A 12,572-nucleotide genomic window follows, 5' to 3' on the forward strand; every position below is an offset into this window, starting at 1 on the left:
AGTATTTCTCATCAGCAGTTAGTTTATCCTCAGCCACAAGTGATACAGGCACCATCACTAACAACACCAAGCTCTTATAACAGAACTCGTAAATTGCTCCAGTAAGGTCACTTTCAATGTTAGCTGTGTTGGGCACTATTTCAATGGAATATAAACTGCACTTACAGAAGAGTTAATCCCTGAGGAGCTTGTAGCAACCACTATTTAATATGTCTGTAGCATGTACATGTGCAATGAAATACCATTACAGTACATGCATGATTGCAATGGTTCATCCAAGAATCATACGATCATGTTCAATTCATATGAAAAACTCTCATAATTTATTGTCTCAACTCAGTAGTACATTTTCACTATTGCCCATTATAACAATAGCATATTTTCATGGCATGGCAAATTAAAATGAACGCAACAGGATGATTTGATCAATGTTGAGATAACAACAAAGACAAAACAAAAAAACCAATTAGTTTTGTCATCTTTTATCTTTTGGGTTGTAAGCCTAACTTTTAATGACCGAGCCATCCCTCCAGTCCCAGTTTTAACATCTTTTGAATTAGGTTGATTATACAATTTACAATGTTATTTTTTAATATTTCAATTTTAATAAAAACTATTCTTAGTGGAAGCCTCTGCACTCAAAAAGTACACAGTGGATAAATTTACAATACCAACCAGGAAGCGCATTTAAACTGCATTTTACTCTTAATAAATGGCCTTTTGCCTGTAAACCCACATATGTTTTGCCCAATAAGCTTGAATACATATAAGGCTGTGTTTTTTTTTAAATTAAGTACTAAGGCTGTGTTTTTTAAATTAAGCACTAATTAAATTTATAAAGAAAAAGTCTGAACTTTAAAAAATTATGTAATGCAGGGAAGTTTTCTAATTAAAACATTTTGACTTTTGTTTTGTGTTTGCTCTGTTTTAGTTGACTTTCACAGTAATTTTTTGGAATTCATGCCTGTGCTAGCTAGTTTCATGTCAACCTGACACGAGCTAGAATCAATTTGAAAGAGGGAGCCCCAATTAAGAAAATGTCCTCTCCAGACTGGCCTGTGAGCGAGCCTGTGGTACATTTTCTTGATTGATAATTGATGGGGAGGGTTCATCTCAGTGTGGGGGCGCCACCCCTAGGCTGGTGGCCCCGGGTGTATAAGAATGCAGGCTGAGCCAGCCATGGAGACCAAGCCAGTAAGTAACACCTCTCCAATGGCCTCTGCTTCCATTCTTGCCTCCAGGTTCCAGCCCGGCTTGAGTTTCTGCCCTGGCTTCCCTCAGTGGTGGACTGTGTAAGAAGTTAGCCCTTTCTGCCCAAGTTGCTTTTGGCTGTGGTGTTTTACCCCAGCGATAGAAATCCAAGCTCTAGATAATACCACATGCCATCAGATCCTGACTGTTTCTCTTTCAAGGGGCCGTGGCCTCTCTAAGTTAGTACTCTGGCTTTTAATCTGTATTTTAATCGAGGATGTTTTTAAAACTGGTGCAGTTCTTTTGGGGGGAAAACAAGAAGGCTCCATGAAATGCACCCTTTGCTATTAACACGCAGAGATCACAAAAGCACTTGGACTTCGTAGTTAGATTATTTATATACAGATAATATCCATAGATATTTTACTTTAGATTTGTCATCACTTAACCAGACGGAGTCATCTATGAATTAATACTGGAGAAATAATACTAAAGATTAGAAGCAACACATACAGTATATGCTTGATGAAGTCCTAGAAATCCTATCACGTTAAAAGAAAATGGCAAATGCTGAAATGTGTGTTTTTCTAAGTACTCAGTAAATTGGAAGGAAGGTCTCTCTGGTGACGGATCATATATCAAACATTTGCACATATGACACAGTGAGCCTTAAACACACTCTTACCAGAGTCTAAGGAAAATCATTAACCTTTTAATCCTCACTGATTTTAAAGAAGGAAGAGGAGAAGGAAGAGAAGGAGGAGGAAGAAGGTAGGAAGGAGGAGGAAGAATTGGGAATAAGCAGACTTGGAGACTGGGCAGCACAGAGAAGGATCTATAGAGATGACAGAGAGGAACATAGGTGTATACTGTCCTGTCATTTGATCCAATGCACTGTTTCCTGCTAGCTAGGAAAAAAGTTGAGAAACCAGGGATCCATCTCCTTTGTCTTCTGTTGATCAAAGTCTCCAACACAAGCAAAAGGTTGGTGCCCCAGAACTTATCAGAGAATTTGGGGCGATAGGGAGAAGAAGGAGGAAGTAGGGAAGAGAACCTGAGGAGAAAAACCTTTAAAAAAAAAAAAAGCCAGGTGGTGGTGGTGCTTGCCTTTAATCCTGCACTTGGGAGGCAGAGGCAGGCGGATTTCTGAGTTCGAGACCAGCCTGGTCTACCAAGTGAGTTCCAGGACAGCCAGGGCTACACAGAGAAACCCTGTCACGAAAAAACCAAAAAAAAAAAAAAAAAAAAAAAAGAGACAGAGGATGTTCAAAGATAAGCAGTAGGAAAGTGGTTGCTTTTTGAAACAGGAGCCAGAATCTTGAACTCTGTAAAGTCTACTAACTACCACGTGCAGATCATTTGGGGGAGAAAAAAAAGTCTTAGTATCAGTTCTTAGGTTCACAAACTAAGACTAAGAAAGCTTTGTGGAATGGGAAGTAGAGTTGCTGGTGAAGGCAACAGCTCCAGAGCATAGGTAGGATGGTAAGATGGGGAGACAGACAGCCATGTCACCCTCTGTTATCAGTGTACGGGTTAGACCTGGATACTGTTCACATCAACCAACTGGACAAGAGCTTGCCACTCCTAGGGCACTACCAAATCTCTGTGTGGTCGCTCCAAAAGTCCTGTGCAGCTGTAGCCTCTTTTTGTTTGTTTGTTTGTTTGTTTGCTTGCTTGTTTGACTGTGCCCACCAGCTTCTGGGGCCCTTTGAGCCCCACTTAATACATAGCTGTAAACATTTAAAAGCAAGTTCTCTACCTCACAACCTTCCTTGTCTCCTTGGCCCCGGCTTCCTCACCTGCCACATGCAGTAGATAGATGTTGAGTGGATTTGTGTTTAATTACAGTGCCAAAGACGCTAAGGCCAAAGGTGGGGTAGCAGAAAACAGTCAGAAATCCTAGGACTCAACAAAGAACAGAACGTGAAGATGATGGAGTTTGTTTCAAGCATCGGGAACGAACATCTCTCTTCTGCCAAGCATTCATGCAGTGATACAAGGCCCGAAGCAACAGAGCCTGGCCCTAGGAGTTGAACCTCTAAAACCATGGGCAAACAGAGGCGTTTCCTTCCTTTAAGTTGATTACCTTTGGTATCTTGTCACAGCAAAGAAAAACATATTGTGAGAACTTTGGGACTAAACAAATTTCTGTCAGGGATGCCTCCGATACTAATTTCTGTGCTATAGAGATTGTAAATCACTTACCATTAAAGGACACAGCATAAATTACATGATTTATACTAGGAAACATGAGGCAGTACTCAAAGAAGCAGGATTTAAACCAGTGGCTCTCAACCTTCCTAATGCTGTGACCCTTTAATGCAGTTCTTCATGTTGTGGTGACCCCCAAACATAAAATTATTTTGGTTGCTTCTTTATAACTGTTATTTTGCTACTGTTGGGAATCATAACATAGATAGCTTATATGTAACCCCCAAAGGGGTCACAACCCACCAATCGAGAACTGCTGATTTAGACAGAGCAAGTTAGAAAGGCCAGGTCAGAGAAAATGAGGAGGATCTGTCTTTTAAATAAGCACAGTCTGAACATTAGCTGTGAGCTTTCACGAATGTTCCTTCCCACACCCACAGCTTCACCGTTTCCTGCATTCAGCTTGCTAGGCTGTTTTTTTTTTCTTTTTCTTTTTTTCTTTCTTTCTTTCTTTTTTTTTTAACCTTGCCTTAGGAAAAATAGGTAGCAGCAAACAGAAAATACAAAAACTAGTCATGTTCTGGCTTTTTCACTTTTAAAAAGTTAGCTCATTAGAATCCAAAGAACTTGTTCTATGGAAATAAAGAGCTGGGAGGTAGAATGAGTGAGAACAGTTCGTCTCCAAAGTGACTCTGCAGGCCAAGAGGTGTGGGGAGGGGAGGACATTCTGATTGGAGAACTCCAGAAGAAATGTGGGCTCCCCAGCTAATTCTGTGACTCGCCTGAGACACCATAGATATAGGAAAACCCTAGTTTTACTAAAATTTTAATAGATGAGGGTTTGAAATGGAAGTCAAGCTGTTGGATAAAGGGTAAGCTGAGTTGCAGGTCTCATGCCGTGAATGCACACAGAATGTATGCATGGATGAAGAGGTTAGTCTGTTAGAATAAATTGTCAGTGTATCAGTAATGGGATGACCAACGGGGATAAGCAAGTGAGACTGGACTTTGGCACAGTAGAGATTTAATGTAAGTTGAGTTCCAAAGCTTAAAGTTACACCCATGTCCTGGTCACTGAGGTCATCCTGAAGCCTACATGGATTTCTAATACCCTCCCCTCGTTCCCACCTCCACCTCCACCTCCCTGTAGCCACCACTCCTTTTCCTGATGTAAATGCAAGTTAGTACTTTGAGTTGCTTGGTTTCTTCACTGGGCCTGTAACATACCATCCTCAGACGGACCCTTGGCTGAGGCTTAAGGTAGAAGAAGATCCATTTCTGTCCACAGACTTACCCTCTGTCTGACATCTGGGAAGATTTACCTGCTGTGCTGCAATCACTTCTGTCACCTAACTCATATCCAGAGATGTTAGTCACAAATGAGGCTGTCTCTTTAAGTGTCTCTTCTCCTTTAGACTTTAGAGGACTTTTGTGGTGAATCATCGTGGCAGGTCCTGTCTTCAAACAAGGATGTATTATATAATGTCTTGAAGAGCCTTCTCACTGGATAATTCCCAAAACTATCCCCAACATCTATCTGAAGGTTGTGTGGGGGAAAAAAAAGTTCCTATGGCTATCAGTTTGTTCTACAGGTCAACACAAGCAGCAACCTCCACACACAAAACCTCTTGTACCTCAAAAGTACACAAAACAAAAAGTACATCAAACTAAACAGTTTCTTCTCAGCAGACGGAAAAAGGAAACAGCAGAGAGCTGAGATGACCTAGAAAGCCATGTACGGGGTAGCAGCCGTGTGATCTTTCATCTTGATAGTCAGCATGACTGGACTTACAATCACCATGCAAATGTGTCTCTAGACATCCCTGAGAGTGTTTCTCCAAATTAGGTGAAGAAGGAAGATTTATCACAAATATGGGTGGCACTTTCACAAAGGCTGGGGTCCCAGACTGAATAAAAAGGAGGAAGTGAGCTAGGCATGAGCGTCCGTCTCTCTCTGCTTCCTGACTGTAGACAATGTGACCTGCTGTCTTGTGTTCCTAAGGCCATACTCTCCCTGTCACAACTTCAAACTGAGCCATCACAAACCTTCCTACCTTAGGTTGTTTCATCAAGTACTGTATAGCAGCAGAGAAGAAAGTAACTAATACAGATCGACATCCAGAATGTACAGAAATCTTAAAAACTCAATGGCAGAAAAAGAAAAAATAATAATAATTAAAATAACATTCTTAAAAATGATTCATCTTTTTGAACGTAGCATCGTTCAAAAAAAATAGGCATATATCTAAGTAAACATTTCTCAGAATACATACAAAACGGACAGCGGGTGTTTGAAAAAAAATGGGTCGGGAGGAGTTCGACATCACTAATCATCAGGAAAATGCAAACCAAAACCAGAATGCCACATCACCTCAGCCCAGTAAGGACTACAGTTAACAAGAACAGGTGAGGAAACAGAGAAAATGCAGCCTTTCTATAGTGTTGATGGGAATGTCGGTGGGGACAGCCTGTGAGTGTTACAGCTCAGATGGAAAGGTATCCTGGCAGTTGGGAGCTGAGGAACATCCCAACATCACACTGTACAACAAATTTCACACAAGAGGTTTATTGGGAGGGAAGAACCCAGGAGGGTGGCTGCCTCTGCTCCAGTGAGAAGCAGCAGAGAGCTGAGCAGAGGACAGAGTTTATATAGGAGTTCTGGGAGGCAGAACTATTCAGGGGGCAAGGATTGGTGGGATTTTTACTCTGTAGGGCAGGGGCTGGGTCCTGCCATTAGGGCAGAGTGTTTTGTGGGTGAAGCCTGGCAGTCAGAGGACCTCAGGGAATGCGCCTGGCCACTCATGTGCCTCAAGGGGCTTATAGAGCCACTGTGAGAGAACGTGTGGAGGGTTCTCAAAAACATTAAATTTTTTTTTCTAAAAGTTAAGACATTGAAATGTTTTTCACTTCAAAATCGGAAATCTACATCATCTTTATTGCCTGTGCATTTAACTTAGCATCATTTGGATCTTGAAAGTGTTGTATGGTATTTTTTAAAACAGAATAAGAAAAAAAAATATTGCTAGGTTAGATGTCTCCTGCCACCACCGCTGCACGATGATAAGTGGCTATCTCAAAGACACCAAGGAAAACCTCTATCTCATTTCTCTATGCCTACATCTAAGATCCACTGTGCAAAAAACAAATAATGTTCTTCATTTGTCTTCTCTTCTTTGGATGAAACATTTATTTATGTGGTCTTGTGAAAAGGATTTTTCAAGGGCAAAAGAATCACAAGTTCAAGTCAAGGCGACAGAGAGTCCCAGGCCAACTGAGAACAACCTCTGTTTCTTCATTGTAAAAAAAAAAAAAAAAGGAATGTGGAGGGAGAGAAAAAGGCAGGCTTAACAAGAGCTGAACATGATTTCCAGGGCAGATCAAAGTTGAGAAGAAGGACTCCCTTCCAAAATGGCTTAAGTTTTCAACTTCATAAATATAAGAAAAGAGCTAGAAGCTATTGGCCTTGTAGGAGGGGAAGGGAGAGGGTGGGAGGAACTGGCAGGGTAGAAGGAAGACTCAGACAAACAGTAGTGATTCCGTGTTCCTGAAATAAATTGTAGCCAAACAGAGTCCTGAGTGGGCAGTGCGAGCCAAGTATGAAAGCGTACTGAATGTCCTAACCCTCATGTGCACTTCTCATGAGGCCAGGGCTTAGTGCTTCTCCCAAAATGATCTTTAGATTCACAGTAGCGACACAGGCAACCTCCTGTCAACAAACAGCCGTGAAAATAAATAGCCCTGGCCTTTATGTCTACTGGCCCATGTCCTCCAAAAAGTCAACACAGAGCAAAAAGCAAACAAGCACAATGCCAAGAAAAATTAAGTAACAGGCTTTTGACACACTTCAGGACCTCCCATGTTTCATACATTTTTCAGAGAATAATCTATCTTTATTAATAAAAAGGATTTATTGTTCTCCAGAAATAAATTTATTTATTTATTTATTTATTTATTTATTTATTTATTTATTTTTTGGTTTTTCCAGACGGGTTTCTCTGTGTAGTCCTCGCTGTCCTGGAACTCACTCTGTAGACCAGGCTGGCCTCGAACTCAGAAATCCGCCTGCCTCTGCCTCCCAAGTGCTGGGATTAAAGGCAGAAATAAATTTCTAATGTGGTATATTCATTTAGTGAAACAAACATCTTTCAGCCTTATACTCCATGAGTACTTGCAAATATTTTTTAATATTATTATCAAGTTAAAAAATGGCTGTTACATACCAGTGGGAATTGTTGAATTATATTTTGGAAGGGGACAACAGTAAGTCTTTTATATATATATTCAAAATAGACACATGTCAAAGATGGTTATTTAAGATATGATTAATTATTTAAAGAAAACACGTGTTACAATAAGTTGAAAGAGAAAAAATATTTTCTTACACTTTTATTATAAAAAAAAATTTAGACATAAAAACCATCACATACCAATACTAACCAGATCTAAAATCTATACATCTCAATGAACTTTTCTACAGTTAGAATAGGCATGGTGAAGCAATGAAGATTCACCGGAGCTTTATGTTCACTATTGAATATATATTTTTGTGCACCTATCTACCACCAAAAACTAAAAATGCATGTCAGAGTTAGAACTAGAGAAACAATTAGCTTTGTGTCCTATTTATAACGGAGTCAATTAGCTGTACTCAGTCCTTCTATGGAGAAATTAAAGAACCGTAAATCCACACGGGAGAAGTGGATGTTGAAGGACATTTGCCCAGGGACGAGAACTGGCTTTCTTCTGGGAACAGCATGAGACTGCCTATCCAGTGGACAGAAGGCACTGCAAGTTTGGAGATAAGAACTGTTTACATTTGCAATAGTCAGTTATCTGCAGAGTACAAAGTTGAAAAATGGCCCAGTCAGAGACAAAAGGCCACATCCTAGAGTCACATTACTCCTGTCTTTCATTCTTCCCCCCTTAAGGACACTTCACAGGCATTTTTATCAAGTCCAAACTCAATTTACAAATGAGATTTTGTCAGATAAGAGGTGAACTTTGAAGGGTCACATGCCATTGTAAGAGCTAAAAGTAGTTTTCTACCCAAGATCCAATCTTTGTCTTCTTTGGGTAATTATGAGTTCCATGACTTAGAAGACAGGGGATTTCCAGATAATGTCAACATTTAATTGAAAAGATATCTAGTTGTCAGAACAAATGATCCCCTAAAATGCTATAGCTTGCTGTGTGTGTGTACGTGTGTGTGTATGTATGTATGTATGTATGTAATGTGTATATGTGTGTATGCATGTAATGTATGTGTGTATGTGTGTATGTATGTATGTGTGTATGTGTGTATGTATGTATGTATGTAATGTGTATATGTGTGTATGTATGTAATGTATGTGTGTATGTGTGTATGTGTGTATGTATGTATGTATGTATGTATGTATGTATGTATGTATGGCTCAGTAAACTACAGCTTGCAGACAGAAGCTACCCAACTTTGTAAATCCCTTTTGGTGGAAACACAGCCACAGATCTCCTTCTCCAGGACCAGTTTTATGCCACAAGAACAGGGCTTTGTGGAAAGAGCCCAAGAGCCTCAGCTGTCCCAAAGCCACAAATATCTACTATTTTTCTCTTAGTGAAAAAATGTTTATCAAGTTCTATTTAGATTTTGCTAGACAAATAGTAGGAATTGTTTAGAGGTTAATGTGTACGAGTCCTTTTATTTCTTAAACATGGTATATATCTTCCTTACAAATGTTTTACTTATTGACGAGGCAAGCCCTTTCAAGCTCTTTATGTCACACACATCAGTCACGTACAAAAACTGGTGAGAGATGTTTTACAGAACAGCTGCGCCCCTCCTCTGTGTTTTTGAGATAAAGACACTCACATTTGCTGTGTGGAGTTTTCAAATTCTTCTCCTGAAGTGAGCTAAAAATAGTTGATAGAGATAGGAAGAGACAGGCAAGGTGATAATTTTAGTGACTATGTGCCAGGACGGAGTAAAAATTTAACCTAGGTTTTAGCCTTATGAATGTTAAGGTTAAATCCAATTTAATAATTTACCATGATTAACACATTGGCTTCAAACATCATAGAGACAAATTTAAGGAAGAGAAAGTGCTTGCTCATCACTTCTATATAAGAAGAAATGGCGACCTCTTCATTCAGATTTTACACTCACTGAGGTCATGAAAACATAGTTACATTTAAAGTCTTCATGAGGTATCTTCCAGATGTAACATTTCATCACTAAAGCTACCCTAATTCTCATGCAATTCTAATGTTTTCCTAAATTTTAAGATTGACCAAGCAGCTCCAGGTACTGTGGTGATCTCTGTTCCCAAGAAATTTCCTTTCGAAACCATCTCATCCTGAAAAGGTCTCTAAACTTGCAATGCCTTTTTCCCTCAGAGGTTATCCCTTAGAATAGAGGATTCTAGGATATTTAAAACTATCCTGCTTCAGAAAATACTTTTTCTCACTGTTTAACTCCATAACATAATCCAAAATATTTATAGGTTTAGAATTGTTACCTATTTGTGAGATCATAGCTAAGTAAATGAGTTTAGGGAACTAAAATTACTTTTTTGACTCAAACTCCCCAGGAAATAACTCTCAGACAATTAATATTCAATCTAGAACAATACGACAGCCTCTCAGGGACCTCATCTATCAGCCCTTCCCAACCATATTATTGTGACAATCCTAATGTACTCCAGTCAAGTACAAGGTGTGTCTTTATCTGTCACTGATAAAGGACAAAGTATCATTGCTGCAAGTTTATTAGCTTTTTTTTTTTTCCCTCAGAAATTAGGTCTAGTTCCAAGGTGATCTCTCTGGTAACCACGTTCACTCACTTGTCTTTACATACACAACCCCAGGTAGCTATCAGGAAGAGCTGAAAGCAAGAACTGTGTACATGACCCTAGGAGATACCTGACAGGTGAACAGTGTCTGCCATTTTGCAATTACAGGGACCACAAAGAGTTCTAAGTTGTAAGCCAATTGGAAAACTCAGAGAGAAAGGAGAAAGAAAGAAGGGAACAAAGCGGGGGGGATGCAGAAGGCAAGGAGGGAACAGCTCTAATGACCTGGGGAGTAGAAAGGAAAGAAGGAAGTGTCAATCACAAGCCAGAAGAGGGCGAGCGGAAGGAAAACCAAGTGAGGTCAGGTGGGCAGTCAACTGTGCTGGGACAAATTGGCCCCATGGTTGTGAGACAATCGCATGTAGTACAGCTGATGGTGATACCAGTCCTGAGGACGATTTAGAAACGAGGAAATGGCTGGAACATTTGTAGACCCTTCCTCATAGAAATGGATGCTGGCTGGAGAGAACACTGTTGATAGCCAGGCCCTTTAAAGACTGGAAACACCTAGTGCGTGGAGATTCTAAACGGTGAAAACATTAGGCAAAGGAAAACATTAAGGAGCAGCTTGTATTCTCCAAAAGGCAGGAAGGGACAGGATCATGAACAAGGCTGGTCTTGAAGAGGAGAGGCATACCTCTTCCACGTAATCAAGAGAGGAGATAAGAGGAGAGGTGCTTCTTGTTCAGTTTGTTCCCAGCCTTTAGAACCGTAGGAGGGCACAGTCACCCAAAGGGAGGGATGGTACAGGGTAGGTTCTGGGCTATTGTAGAAAGTAGGAGAGGAGAATGGATAAAAAGGTTGAATTTATGATGGAAGGAATGTCAACAATAGAAGCAAGGGGGGGTCACAGGTATCACCTTAGGGAATGTAAACATCTTCTAGAAGAAACAGGAGCCAGTACAGACAGCTGAGAGAACAGTCACAGGCAATAGACACAAGCTGCATTGTCACAGAAGGCATGTGTGGCTATTTCAAAGGAAGGCTAACTGGAAGAATGGTGGAGCTTATCCACACACAGATCAGAAACTACAAAAAGAATAGTAGATACAGACTAGCATCTAGTGGATTTGGCTACAAGGACTATACCTTTAAAAGTTAAGAAAGTTTCCTACAAACATAGACTTAATCAGCTTTCAGAGTCTGGCAACACGGAATGAAGGCAGCTATGGAAAGATGAACCTTTCCAAACATGTTAGAAGCAAGGGTTTGAGGATGTAGTTCAGTTGGTAGAGTACTTGTCCTGCAAACATGACATCATGAGTTCAATCCTCAGCATTGAATAAACAGCGTACAGTCTCTCTCTCTCTCTCTCTCTCTCTCTCTCTCTCTCTCTCTCTCTCTAGAACATGGTGATCTCTCTTTCCTTTCTTCTGGTTCCTAGCTCTTGCAAATCTAAAAGTTCTGCCTCACCCAGTCATTGGCCATTGGCCATTGGCTCTTTGTTGATCGATCAAAACCCAACTGGGGACAAGGATCTTCAACTTTTTGGGGTAGGGGATTAATTCAAAGCATTAGCACCAATCCCCAACACAGAAGGATCAACCATTCAAGGTCATCCCCAGTTACTTGATGAGTTCAGGGCCAATCCTGGATACATGAGACCCTATCTTTAAAAGTAAAAGAGAAAACTACAGCAGCAGCAGCTACAGTGGAGGAGGAGGAAGAGGAGGGGGAGGAGGAAGAGGAGGAGGAGGAGGAAGAGGAGGAAGAGAAAAAAAAGGTGTGAGTCAGGGGCCAAAAGTTTAATAAGTCAGAATAATTTTATTTGTATCTTTTATACAAGAGAAAATTAAACATATAAGAGTAGGCATGGAGTGGGTAGTGTGTTTGTGTATGTGTATGTGCATATCAACAAGTTGGCTATCTTAAAGGATTAGTGCGTGAATCAAATGAAACTATTTTGTAAATGAAAAGAGTTATGCTGATATTATTATTATCATTATTTTCATTAAATGAACCGTCTCATTTATTGAATGTGCAAGACATTTACAATTCCATCTATTGTTTTCTATGAATGCATTTAACAACTCAATAAGTGTTATCTTTTGGGAAGTCTCCTTGCAGTCGATAAAATCCTTGATTGTTCTAACAGATGAAATCCCCAGACAGACTGAAACCAACAGTTTCCATCTCAGAATTAGCAAAGAAAAAGACAAAAATCACAGTGAGTTGATTTTGTGGTCCTGACACATCTCTACTTTATAGAGACAAACTGCTGATTTAAGGGATTGCCTTGCCTTTCCTGTTAGTTTAATGAAAACTGCCTGTCCCAGGTAACTCTTGGGTCGAACAGTAAAGTCAAGCCTTTTATCATGCTCTGACAACAGGGAAAATCATTTCTGGAAAATGCCTTTATCAGAGGGGGAAAAGGTGTTTTGAGCGCTTTGGTTTGAGGTGTTTTGT

The sequence above is a fragment of the Grammomys surdaster genome, unplaced genomic scaffold, assembly GCF_004785775.1.
Source record: "Grammomys surdaster isolate TR1022 unplaced genomic scaffold, NIH_TR_1.0 259, whole genome shotgun sequence".
Lineage (NCBI taxonomy): Eukaryota > Metazoa > Chordata > Mammalia > Rodentia > Muridae > Grammomys > Grammomys surdaster.